The sequence below is a fragment of the Leptosomus discolor genome, chromosome 2, assembly GCF_034619465.1.
Source record: "Leptosomus discolor isolate bLepDis1 chromosome 2, bLepDis1.hap2, whole genome shotgun sequence".
Classification (NCBI taxonomy): Eukaryota; Metazoa; Chordata; class Aves; order Leptosomiformes; family Leptosomidae; genus Leptosomus; species Leptosomus discolor.
Window position 1 is genome coordinate 13,833,615 of NC_141392.1, and position 12,854 is coordinate 13,846,468.

Consider the following 12,854-nt stretch of genomic DNA (forward strand, 5'->3'; position numbering starts at 1 on the left):
AAATTATACCAATGACATAGTTTTCCTTCCCAGTAAGAGGGAATTAGAGAGCCTTTAAAAGAAAAATTTAGGAGCTGTTTTATGCATTTCACCCCTATCATTATAGAAGCTGACACAAAACTGGATAGAAAAAGCCGTTTATTTCAATGCAACCACTTGGAAATTTTCACCTCCCTTATCTGGAAACCTGTAAAAGCTGCAGAATTTTTGAAAAGGCCCAATGCTGCTGAATTAACTTTTAACATTCCTGCTTTAATTAAAACAGAACCTGGGACCAAGCCATTTTGGCTGGAAAGTTGCTTTTGGAAAACTAAAATTCAGACAACAATTATTTGTCTTTGGTCAATATGCCAGCTCTGGGTAGGAATCCGAATTCTGCTATTTCTGAATTGCACTCGGATAACAAAGCATAATTTTGAACAATACCATATTTTAAAGCATACTAATTTGTCAAAAATACATTATTGGAATACTTGCCTCAGCCTCAAAACTGAGGCGCATCTAGTCTGGGACCTTTTTAGAGGAAACTATGTGGCTTGTAGGTCAAAAACCATCTGAATTGGTAGCATGGTATCAATAATGATGCTGGTATCTTCTGTGTTGTACTATATAATAGGTATCTGTTTCCTGATGTGCTTAAAAAAGCCTACAAATGTAATTTTGAAACAGCTCTAGAGATAATTGGCACTTGTTGAGGGATGTCATACCTGCATCATTTATCATAATACTAAAACTGGTACTTAGCTGTACAGAGCACTTTCACGCTTCTTGCTTTTTTTCCGAAGTGCTGTACAAATATTTGTTAATTCCATTACTTACTGATTATAATAATTATGACCTGACTTTAATGATCAAAACATGCACAATATTCTTCTAATTTATTTTATGTATATCTCTGAATATCTTAAGAGCTAACACTCCCATGAGCTGCCTTTCAGAAAGGGAACTACAGTCTCCTTAGGTCCTAAAAGTTACTGAGCCTTTGGCCACCTTCCCCACCAGATAGACCACTTCAGATGTGCCATCTCTCTTGTTGCATCGCTCCACTGTAGCATGGCCTGGGCAGGGGTCAGACAGCTCCCCAGCTCATAATTATGATAATCTAGACTGCGTAGTGCCCAAACTAAAGCTAACTGGATATATATTGGAAGCAGTGTAACAATGCTAGTTATGGTAAAACCAAGTTGTATCTACTTTTCAGGCTGTAAGGACTAAATTAAGGTTGTCTTACAACCTACGATCTACAAATCACAGATAGATCTTGGAGTCCTGACTGTAAACAGTAGTGACCCTCTTTTAAGTAATGCATGAGGCTAAAATTATAATAGCATATATAATTATAGAATAAATACAAAATCCAATATATAATAAATATATAATACATAAGATATAAATCATATAAAAATATAAAATAAAGGGTAAAAATCAAGGCCTTTGTGGGCAGAGAAGGAAAGCATGCAGTAATGGAGTTGTACTTCTGTATATTAGCCCCAAGCTTGACTGTCTCAGTCGCTTCCCTGACAGACTGTCCTTTTCCCTATCCTGCTCTTCTCTGCTTTTGATTCCTTCCCTCAGTCCCATTCTCCTCACATAATCAGGTCCAGCATTACATCCTAGTCCTTCCTTCACAGCCCTGAAGAGCCCTGAAGCAAGTGTATCATAAATTTAGAGATAGCTCTTTGCTTACTGATCAGATATACTGGATTTCCCACTCCATCCGCTCACTTTTAGGTAACAGTTCTGGAGCATATGACCTTTTACCTAAGCTATAGAGGATGATGATGTGTTTAATGCTGCATTAAATTTTGGCAGCCACAGTCTTAAAAGTTAAACACTTCTGTGCCTAACTAGCACTGTCTCTAGTTCCTGGTGCAAATCATGTATTTTCCTCTAATTGGATTGCATTATTTTAAGTCATTTGGAGGTTATATGTATATATAATTTCAACCTCAAAGAAAATATGTGACACGGTTCATTTCAGTACACATGTAATTTTGAGGGATTTCTTTACAACTGGAAAATCTAATTACAAGGAAGGCTACAAGCTCATCCTGGAAGGCAACAGTCAACAACACTGCCATATCTACTGAACAACACTACAAGACAGCACTGACGCTATCAGCCGTGATAAGACCGAAATCATCATCACTGGGTTTTGAATTTACAGGCTATATTCACGAGTAGGGGTATTAATAATAGCTTCCTTTGTATTTGCAGACATAGAAACTTAGCACTGCATGCAGTCAAGTCCCTCAGGACCCCCCCAAAACGAGGTCGCCCCTCATTCCTTCCTCTTCCTTTCAAAAAAGCTTCTTATAAAACTCCCCACAGTTGAAATCAGTGTGGGGAAGGAAGAACAGGAAACAGCTCTCAAATCCAACCAGTTGTTATAATGCTTTAGCTTATCATACTATTCCCATCAGGCAGATCTTCCGGCTCCAAGGCTGACAAGAACCATAGCTCTCAGACGAACACCGTGGGAAAGAGAGAGTCCCAGACCCACAGCATGCCCCACCAGAGATTCAGCCATGTATCCTTCTGGACCTTCTGCCCATGTGCTGATCAGCAGTGAGGATTTATGGCTGAAGAGCTGACGCTCTGAGGCGGTGATGCCGCAGTTAAACCTGGCATTGTTCTGATGCTCCTCCTGCAGCACTGCGAATGAAAAGTGCAGCTGAAGCAGCACTGGTGTTTACAAATTACAGCTCACTGTACTTATACACATCAGAGGAGGAGTAATATGTAATAACAGTGTAATGCTATTATTATGATAATGATGATTAATATACAGCCCAAAGCAATGCTAGTCTGAATGTTGAGCTCCATTGCAACTTTTTCTGTCAGAAAACTAATTCAGAAAGAGGCGAAGAATTTCCTTAAATAGTTTTTAGAAAGAAATATGGAAAAACAGTGCTTTGATACCTAACTACAGTATTTTTTTGAACAATGTGTTGCAATGTTCTGTTTCAAAATGACCACTGCTTCAGCTACAGGCAGTGGCACACAGCAATAAATAGATAAATAAATAAAAGCAAAATCCAAATGCAATATTTAAATTGACCTGAGACAATATTTTATTTTGGGGAAGATCGTAAATTTTTTGAAGGGTGGCCTATCGCCTTCTTTCAAAGCACTATCATTAAAGAAATCTTCTCTAGGCAGACTCAAGTACTTCCAAGCTCTTTACACTGCTCCTGACTTTTAAACAAGAGGGTGACATGGGAGGATAAGGTTTGTTCCACAGCTTATGGTATGTGCCTACACAAGATTTAGTATGAAATCATAGATGATTTTTTGCTGTACTAGCAAAATAAAAATAGCAATTACTGTATTATTGGTATACAACAGTAATACAATAACAGTACTGAATGATAACTTTATTTTACAGAGTTAATTAAATCAAGATTTAGCTGTGAAACTGATGTGATCATTGACAACATTTTACTGGGGGGATGAACAGTCTGACCACGTGTAATAGATCCAGGTTTCCTTCCCTAGTTTTAGCTTTCTACTGCAAAACTTATTTGGCAAACTGCTTGGATTTCTACTTTTGCTTCTTCAACAAAAGTCCAAAGCTGCTTAAGAGTCTTGCTCACCTAGAAACCTAGAAATGTCTATCGAAATTAGCAACCAAACTAAGTAGTCTGGGGGGGCAATTTTCATTTATGGCACTTTAAGACTCCTTTACCCTTCCTGAGCAGTGGAAAGGTAGGTCAGCAAAAATGAGAACCAAGCCTTAGGACTATGCTATTTATAAAACAATATAAAATCAAAAGAGTATGTATTAAAATGCTAGGAAAAATGGTATTTATATCCATGTGCTGCTGTCTTATTCTTATGTCACAAAAGCCCTTTCTTTTCTGAATAGGAGAGATTTCACGGTATAGTAAAAATTGTATTTTTGAAAATAATTGTTTTATACAAAAGTTGAATTAAAATTTGCAGAGCCATACTGTAATAGCATTAAGACACTCCTGGGTATGTTTTAATGGTCCATTAATACACGCCTCCGGTGGCTGAATGCACGAGGCTGCACGTCTACAGCATGTATTAATGGACCTCTGAAACATAGAATCATAGAATCATTTTGGTTGGAAAAGACATGTCCTGTCATGTGTTAATATTATATTACAACGGTACAGTACCTGGGAAGCCTCAGAAGTAACTTCCAAAAAAACCCAGAAGAATGTTTTTGATCTTTGGAAAATAATTAATTGCCTATCTGTTTCTATTTTATTGTTCAGATATTTAGTAAATAGTAAAATGGTATTAAAGCAAATAAACTCTGTAACACCCATAGAAAATGATCTGGTTTTAAATGTTAAAATGCATCCTGAACCACATCAGGCCTCTTGTATATGTGCAGAATGTTGAAACCTTGCCTTAAAGAGCTCGTAGGTAAATATGGTATAGCTTAAGAAAGGTTATAAAGGAAGTTCAGTAAGAGCTGCCTACATATTTCTGCTCTACTATTTTCCTTCTCCATTTTTATCTTTCACTCTAACCTGCACCTTTTTTTATCCAAAGTAACCCTTTTTTATTCTTTCATAATAGGGATTTTGAAATAGGAGATGTCGTGAGCCTTGATTACCTTGAGCAGAATGCTATAGATCCTCATTAGAAAGAACTTCAGGTATTTTTAACTCAGAAGGGCCTTTCAAGAAGTCTTATGCATAGATAAGCCTCTTGAGAAAAATACTTGAGCATATAACTAAAATGTATTCCCTCTCAGCAAAGCATTAAAGTTTCTCTGTGAGCTTAAATTCCATTGAGCTCTGGTAGAAGTTACACACACCTAAAGATAAGCACGCAGGTGAGCTGCTTGCTGGAAGGGGATGATGTGGAGACAGAGCTGTCTGTAAAGCTGCCCTTTACATGATGCCAGATAACGCTGCACATTAAAGTGATGGGAAAAAAATATTTGGTTACAATTAAGGGAGGAAGAGATTATTAAAATACAGTTTACTTACCTTAATAGGAGCAAAAGATAGGAGCATTTCATATGCTTAAAAGTTGTTTCTTCATTTGGCATCCTTTGTTGTTTTGACAACTAAAAGTATAATTGAGGAGAAAATGAACAATTACTGTACAGATTTTATGTTCTTCCTCTCATGCCTTATGTAACTACAGTTTTTTAATTCACTGAGAGGCCTCTTAAATAAGACGTATTAAACAACTGGATGGAATTATTTGTTTATTAAAAAAATAACTAAAATACACCTTGCAAGAGATATGAGTAACTACTTACTAGGCAGACTTCTTTTTGAGCCCTTTTCTGGCAGATTGTACAACTCCAGTGTCACAGCAAATTGTCACCGAGTGGAGGTCTTTACATTTCTTCTGGAACTGACCTACCCTGGTTTGGTGTGTTTGGCTGAAAAGTACCTGAAAAGTTTAAATATTAAAGGACACGAGACAAATCAAGACTGGGTAACTTTGGGAAGTCGTGTTTTACTCAAATAGAGCTCATCACAAGAGATGCAGGGGAAATGTAAAGTTGCGTGATATTCAGACCGTCTAATGCAGCCTCCTGGCAATAGATTGACTTCCTGATTAGTAAGCAGTATATTTTTCTTCCAGTTCAGCAAAGGCATGAGCTGTGGTGCTTTGCTACTAACTATGCTCACGCCATTTGATAGATGTCTGCTTGCTGCCTCTCCCAGTGCTTGAATCGCCCAACAGATGAGGAGGAGCCTGGTCTCTCCTCAGGTACTCATCAGGCTGGGCCCTGAGGTGTTTTGTGTCAACCTATACAGTCAATATATGTCTCTTCTCAGTGCTACTTGGAAAATCACTACGTCTGTTGGGGTTTCGGATGCTTTAGGAGAGATGATTTTCCAAGCACAATTAATAGCCTGCAAAATACGCATTTCACCTAGACTCCAAATGTTAACGAAAACTAGATAGACAAAATTTCTAGGATCCATGTTTTGGCATTTATTGCACAATTAATTAGACATACTGAAATCCAGACAGAGTTTTAATTTTTCAAGCACTCGGATATGTCACAATCTGGACTGCATTTCCCCTTTTGCCATGTCTGGGAGATACATGTCTACATTCAGAAGGACCATGGCAGAAAGCCTCTACCTTTCCTGCCAGCGGTTTCATGGAAAGGCTCCAAGTCTCGAGCGAATTCCTCAGCCCCACGAAAAGGCCCTCAGCTCTTTGTTGTGATCCCAATTTGTAAGCGGGTGCACACCTGAACATCCATTAGCTGAAAAGCAGGAAAGCCGGTAGCCTCTCTGATCTCCTCTGTGGGTGGGTGCATGCTAGGCATGATATAGCTCTTTCAGAATGGGTCCGTGTATTTGTGCTGCTGATTCAGGCAAATTTCCATTTCTCCTTGACTATAAAATGCTCTCAGTCTTCAGGTAAATTGCTCATTTCTGCATCAGAGGACTTCACTCATCTGCTTTCTTCTGAAAAACCTCTCCCCTTTATTTTTAGACCTCTCTTACTTGTTGGACAATTTTGCTCTCCGTTATTTTTCCTCTGACTACTTGTAATTTTTCTCTTTGGAAGCACTTTCCTGTTTCTGAAACCAGTGCTGGCCCCTTACCAAAAATAGCAGATGTCAGGGTCTCGTGATTTGGTTACCCATTAAAATAAAACAACAGTGATATTGAGTCTGGCTATATGATAAGGTCTCTTGCTGTAAAAAGGATGCAAATATTAAGGAAACTACCTGTAAATTAAACTGTAAGCCAAGAATGAAAAAGAAATGTGTAGTAGGAATTTTTGCTCCAGCATTATGAAATGGTGATATGGAATCACGATACAGATATCTCCAAAACAGCACTGATAGGAAAATTCAAAGGAACATAAGCAATTATAGGGATATCCCAAGACCAATAGGAAGAAATACAGACAGAGAAAATTAAAGTTGCCAAGAAAAACTTCCTGACATTGAAATGCACTAAGCTTTCAGCCCATCTCTCCGGGGAACAGAAAGGCCCATCACTTGAAATGTTTAACACTAGACTGGAGGAATCACTAGAAAAATATACTACAGGGAACAACTTGTTATTGGCAGAAAGATGGACTGAATGCTGTAAAAGGGATTTTCTGTCTCTAATGTTTACTTTTTATGATAGTCATTTATGTTTTTCCTTCATTACAGGTAGAGAAAAATCTATAAAAGTTATTGGCTCTGGCACAGCATATTTAATTTCTATAGAGCAATGTATTTGGTGCGCTCTAGCAAGCTTTAACTCTACTTCTTGCTTTTCCTCATGTGTTTTTCCATATACATTGTGAGGTTCTTTTTAGTAAAAAAAGTAAAATCTTCACAGCGCTAAATGAATATTCCCTCTTCTTCTCTGAAGGCTTCTTAGCATGTACCAAAACACCTTTTGGGTTCAGTTTAGGGGAGGGAGAAAACAATGTCAGATGTTTAAAGCGAGAAGTAAACCAACAGAAGCACAAATGAAACATTCAGAACACTAGAAAGGGAAGGAGGAAGACATTTACATCTGGCAAAGTGGGAACTGCATACATCCACGACAGGAGATGGCTTGCAGCTCTTCGGAAATCATCTAGAGCCAAGTGGGCTGGGAGGCGTTGCTGAGCAGCGTTGGTTAACGTGAATGTTTAAAGGACATAATTTCCCATATCCCTAAGGGATGAGCTGCACTCGGGACACGAACATCATCATTATGAGTACAGGAAAAATCAAAGAGGGAAAAAGTAAGAGTAAAACTATACCTGGTGGTGGTTCTTATTGCCCTAGTGTAGTGCAGGTGGTCAGGGTTAAAATGATGGGTGTTATCAAATGAAAGCAAACAAATAAAAATCCTTCTATTTTTGTATGTAAAACCCAGGTCCATTCATTACACCCATACTCTTTTCCTCAGAGCAGCAAAGTCAAAATACCAACCTCAAATCTTAAATAATGTAATGACACTGAATATGCTAAAGGTTATTTCTCCCCATCACCCCCTGCCCCTTCGCTCTCTTCATCGCAGACCAACGGGAGCCCAGGCTGGCTTTAGCGCAGCAGTGCTACCAGAGGGATGCACAGAGGACAGAGGTGATGCTGTGTTACCCCTCCGGGGACACCGCAACAACGCATCCAAAAGGCATCTATTTTACCGTGGAGAGAAGTGGGACGAGGAATGGTTTCCAAAGACACAGGCCTCTCGTTTTTGCCAAGCAGCTTGAGTCTCCCTGCCTGGCTGCTGAGCGAAGGGTATGATTAATGAAAAGATGTCAGAATGATAATCCTTACTATCAGGAAATAGTGGACAGGATTTTTTTTTTTTTCCTTGAGAAATTGGGAGGTGGTGGGAAGAGTGAGAAGAGAATAAGCCAGCAAAAAGGAAACAAGGAAAAGGGAGAGGCTTTGAAGAGATAAAACAGTAATAATATATATATATAAAAATACAACCTCCCCTCTGCCCACCCTCTTTAATGTTTCTCCAGTGGAGTAATAAGATACCTTCAGCGTTATAAATAGCAGCACAGATGTTGACAGAAAAATGCTCCCTTAATTACCATACAAACTGCTTTACTTGAGTGAACCGTTTAAAGCAGCCTCCAAAGGAAGTTCACTCAAGCAATTCCACAGATTACAGCTAATGAACAATATTTCCTCGCTCCTATTTAGTGCTCATTAAAATGTAAAAGCCTTTCATTTTCAACAGGCACACAATAAATAATTCCTCTCTCCCTCTCCCTGCTGCCTAGGAGCAGCCAGGATGGGAGAGAGGAGGGGAAGAGACACCAGCAGAAGCTGGGGGGGTGGGGTGGGGGGGGTGGGGGGTGCTGCAGGAGGCAAATAAGTGGGCTGAGCGACCAATTCATTAAAATCCCTGGAAGCAGCAGCAGCGGCTGCTGCTGCTCGTTGTGAAAGGCGATGTCTGTGTTTGGAGCTCGGCAGGCAGGTTTGGAGTCGAGCAGACAGCTCGCGCCCACCCCACCGAGCAGCAGGCCACCACGCTCCGGGGAGGCAGCCCCAGCAGCCCCACTGCCGGGGCAAGACGAGGCACAAATTATGCCTACGCTTCCACAAAATCAGCTAGGATAACTGGGAGAGGACAAAAGGTGAAAATTGTGTGACAAAAACCAGCAGTCCAGCTAGAGGTGTTTGTTTGGACCCTGTTTAAAATTTCTTGCCAGCTTCAACCTCACAACGACCCGTTGTGCAGCATCCCTTTTGTGCTTGTTTGTAGTCCTACCAAGTTGAACAGGATCTTTGCAGCGTTGGAGGTTTGCTTCGTTCTCTAGCTACTGAGATGGAACATCATATAGGGCCAACCGCACAAACTGTACCTTGCTGAACAAGCGAGGTACTGGGAGGCTGAAGATTAGAGAGGCCTGTGTACATTCAGGTGCCACAAGATGAAAGAGCCCATGATTGTCTATTCCCCCGTTCCCAGCCTACTAGGATTTTAGCTTAATTTACAAAATAAAAAATTTACATGTCAGTCAGATCATGAACAAAAGCCTTAGCAGGACAAAAAAAAGAAAAAAAAAAATCAAGGTTCACAAATCTGAAATTATTTTAAGTAGAATTCCAGTTAAGTGGATGAATGGCAAATGCAGAGGTACCAGCTGGATTCAGGTTAGTCACTGCACTTGTCTGCTTACAGATATATGGCACATAAAAACAATCTCCATCAGTTTACATAGGAACTGTTGAAGAAGCAAAGATCAGAAACAAAAAGTTAGCAAGCCACTGAGAAGGTATGTGGATACCTGTTTGAAAACTACAGGAAATAACCAGTTCACCCTCTCTTAAGATGAATGGGTGAACCAGCACGTTAATGAATCACAACACTGATGTTAAGCTGGGATACATGGCAGAACATAGCTGAAAGAATACAGAAACAGACTCAAACAGGCTGTAATTATAGACGGAAACATGACTTTTGCTTCCCTCATCTTCCAAAACAACCACAGTTTTGGTTCACTGCCACAGTATTTTTTTTTACTCTGATCCTCAACCCATCAAAGTGGCAGAGGAGCCTCACAATTCCCTCCTGCAGCCTGTCTTCTTCCCACCCCGACCTCTGGAACCATGGTCCCCTCTTCCTCCATGAGCCAAGCCACCCCCTCCCTACAGCTCTGCACAGGAAAGTGAATTAGCAGCAGAGATGGCTGTTCCACCAAAGGCGATGTATTCTGGGGGGGGTGTGTGTATCTCAACCTTGGCAGGGGCTGCCCGAACAAAATCCCTGATACTAGCCTCCCTGAACAGAGGGAACAGTCTGAGTAGGATAAAACCCATCAGAGCTTTCTCCTGTCTTTAATTTCAAGGCTTAAAAAATTGACAAGTGTATTTCCTGCGGTGATGCTGGTATACCCTACACCTGAGCCATAAATAAGACTGTAGTGGTATTCAGTCATCAGAAAAGAAAAAAAAGTGGAGAACTGAGATCTTATATTGACCTAAGCCTCAGACTTAGATAAACTTGTCAGGAATATCACTTTGTAGTGACTTTGTCTTTGTTAAACTTGTGCGTGGGGAAGAAGTATTCTCACAGCTCGCAGGGGCCGCCGTGACCAGAGGAAACCCACTTGCTGTATTGCCACAATGCCACCCTCCTGCAGTAAAATAAAACCTTGGCTCATGCATGCAATGAAATTTCTGTGCCAGGACAATAACTACAACAATGCATCTCCTTTGAGAAAAATATTCACAATTAATAATTGCCAAAGGAGCGCAGAGAAACTATAAACCGGATCCCAGTCCTGCCCATGACTCGAGAGCTTTCAGAAGAGGGAATGCCCCGCTCATACTGCAGTCCCACTGACCAGAACGTGTTAGGGTTTGTGCAGTCATGAACGGTGTGACTTAATATCTCACCCTCACTTGCTTCATATAAGCAGGCAGCTCCAGTAAAGAAGTAAGTTTACTACAGTGCAATATTACTGATACTCTCAACACTCTGTACTTGGCTTTTAACTAAGGTCATTTGAAAATGGTCTTCAACACCCATCTCATTTGCTTTTTTATGCTTGCCAATTTAGTGTTGTATTCACAGTGATTAATTAGTTTGTGGTGAAGGTTTATTAGGTAATCTTTCTGTCAATCAAAAATCACAGAGATTTCTGAGCAAAGAGCACCCAGAGATTTTATAAAGATAAGGAACAGATACTGTTACCTTTGTGGATGAAAAGTAGGAGCATAGCCTCGACCTCTGACCATGTACAAAACATTCAAAGCGTGTTTTTTATTCACATTCAACTACAAAAGCAGTTTGATCCCCTCAGATTTTATTTATGTTTTTAACAAGAATCTAGAAATCCCTTTACCTTCTATGTCTACAGCACACATTTACTGCTGATGAACTTGTAGAGCTATTTTAAAAGACCAAGCAGTAGACCTAGACCTCAACAAAGAAAAAGTGCTGTAGCTAATAATTTGGGAAGTTTGCTATGTATTTCATCCATCTCAATATAACTCAAAGAGAGAGAATAATATTTCATGAATTCAAAAACACCTTCACCTGGAAAATCTTTAAAATGTTCATATTTGGGAACAAAATTTGTATTGTAAAAAAAAAGAACAATTATAGGAGATTTCTGGGTTTCTTTATGTGTGGAATGATAACAGATTCCTTTTTTGGGGGGGATGAAAGTTTACATCAAATTAACTGTTTTAAAAACGAGGAATCAGTAGCATACAGTGTAAGAAATATAGACAGATTATCATCTGCCTGCCCTTTTACATGTGTTTTTACTGACCTTTTATATTGTTCCCAGCATTGTGTGAAAATGTAGTGCAGTCTGTACTGCACTATTTTCTGTTTACAAACTTTCTTGTTGATGGACATACCTCAAAACAAAACAAAAAGGCAGAAAATAGCAAGAGTCTTCTTTTCCTTTTAAGATAGGTCAGTTAACTAATCTACATGAACTTGGTGTTTTCCAGATCTTGAACCTTACAGTGAAAAATATAGCGAAGGTAAATGGCTTTCTTGACCAGAAATGGCATCATGTTGAAGAGGTTGAGAAGAGGGCTTGATGATATTAGCTGATTAAATTACACACTACGTAAATGAATGTCACATTATGATTTTTACAGTATTTAGGTAACATGTAAAAAGATATAGATTAATACTAAGAATTTGATTAGCTTACCACTTTTCAGAGCCATTACAGTTTTAAATTACACCAGTGTTGGTCTAAAAATGTAAAATGGTATATACCACTGTGAGAATAAGTAGTAAGCTAACTGGACTCCTTCCTCTGTCACCTCCTTGAGAAAGCTGTGGGTTATTTCTGTCACTCAGAGGTGATGAACAGGCAGCAGCAAAATCAGATGACAAATTCAGATGAAATTATACAGATGTACCATTTTTTTCCCCCTAGCTAAATTCAGGAGATCTTTTTGTGGGCTTTGGGATTACAGATCTGGAGCTGGAACAGGAGAAGATAAAGGGCACACCGGGCCACAAATTGGATAACTTTGACGTAAGGACGGATAATATAAAAATATAATCTGTTGAATATATAATCAGAGTATTTAAAAGCAGCTTTTCCAAATTAAAAAAGAAATGGGCAAGTATATGTCCGCGATAAAATAATTACAGCACATGTTCTACAGCTTTGATAAACACCCCCTCCCCACACCCACTCCTATGTACAAATCCAATATAGCTTGACTCGAACTGATTAACGTGAATATAGACAGACAGGTTTTAGCCGAGAGTTCACCCACAGACTAAGCTCAAATATGCGAATGAAATAGTTCTGGATTGTATTATTTTAGTGTTACCAATCCAGCAGCTGTATGAAAATATGTTCAAAATTATTCTGGAAGCCAGAACAATGTAATATCAGTATATCTTTATTAATCATCATTTTTTATTTTATTATTTCTGTTTTAGTTATACTGCATGTTATTG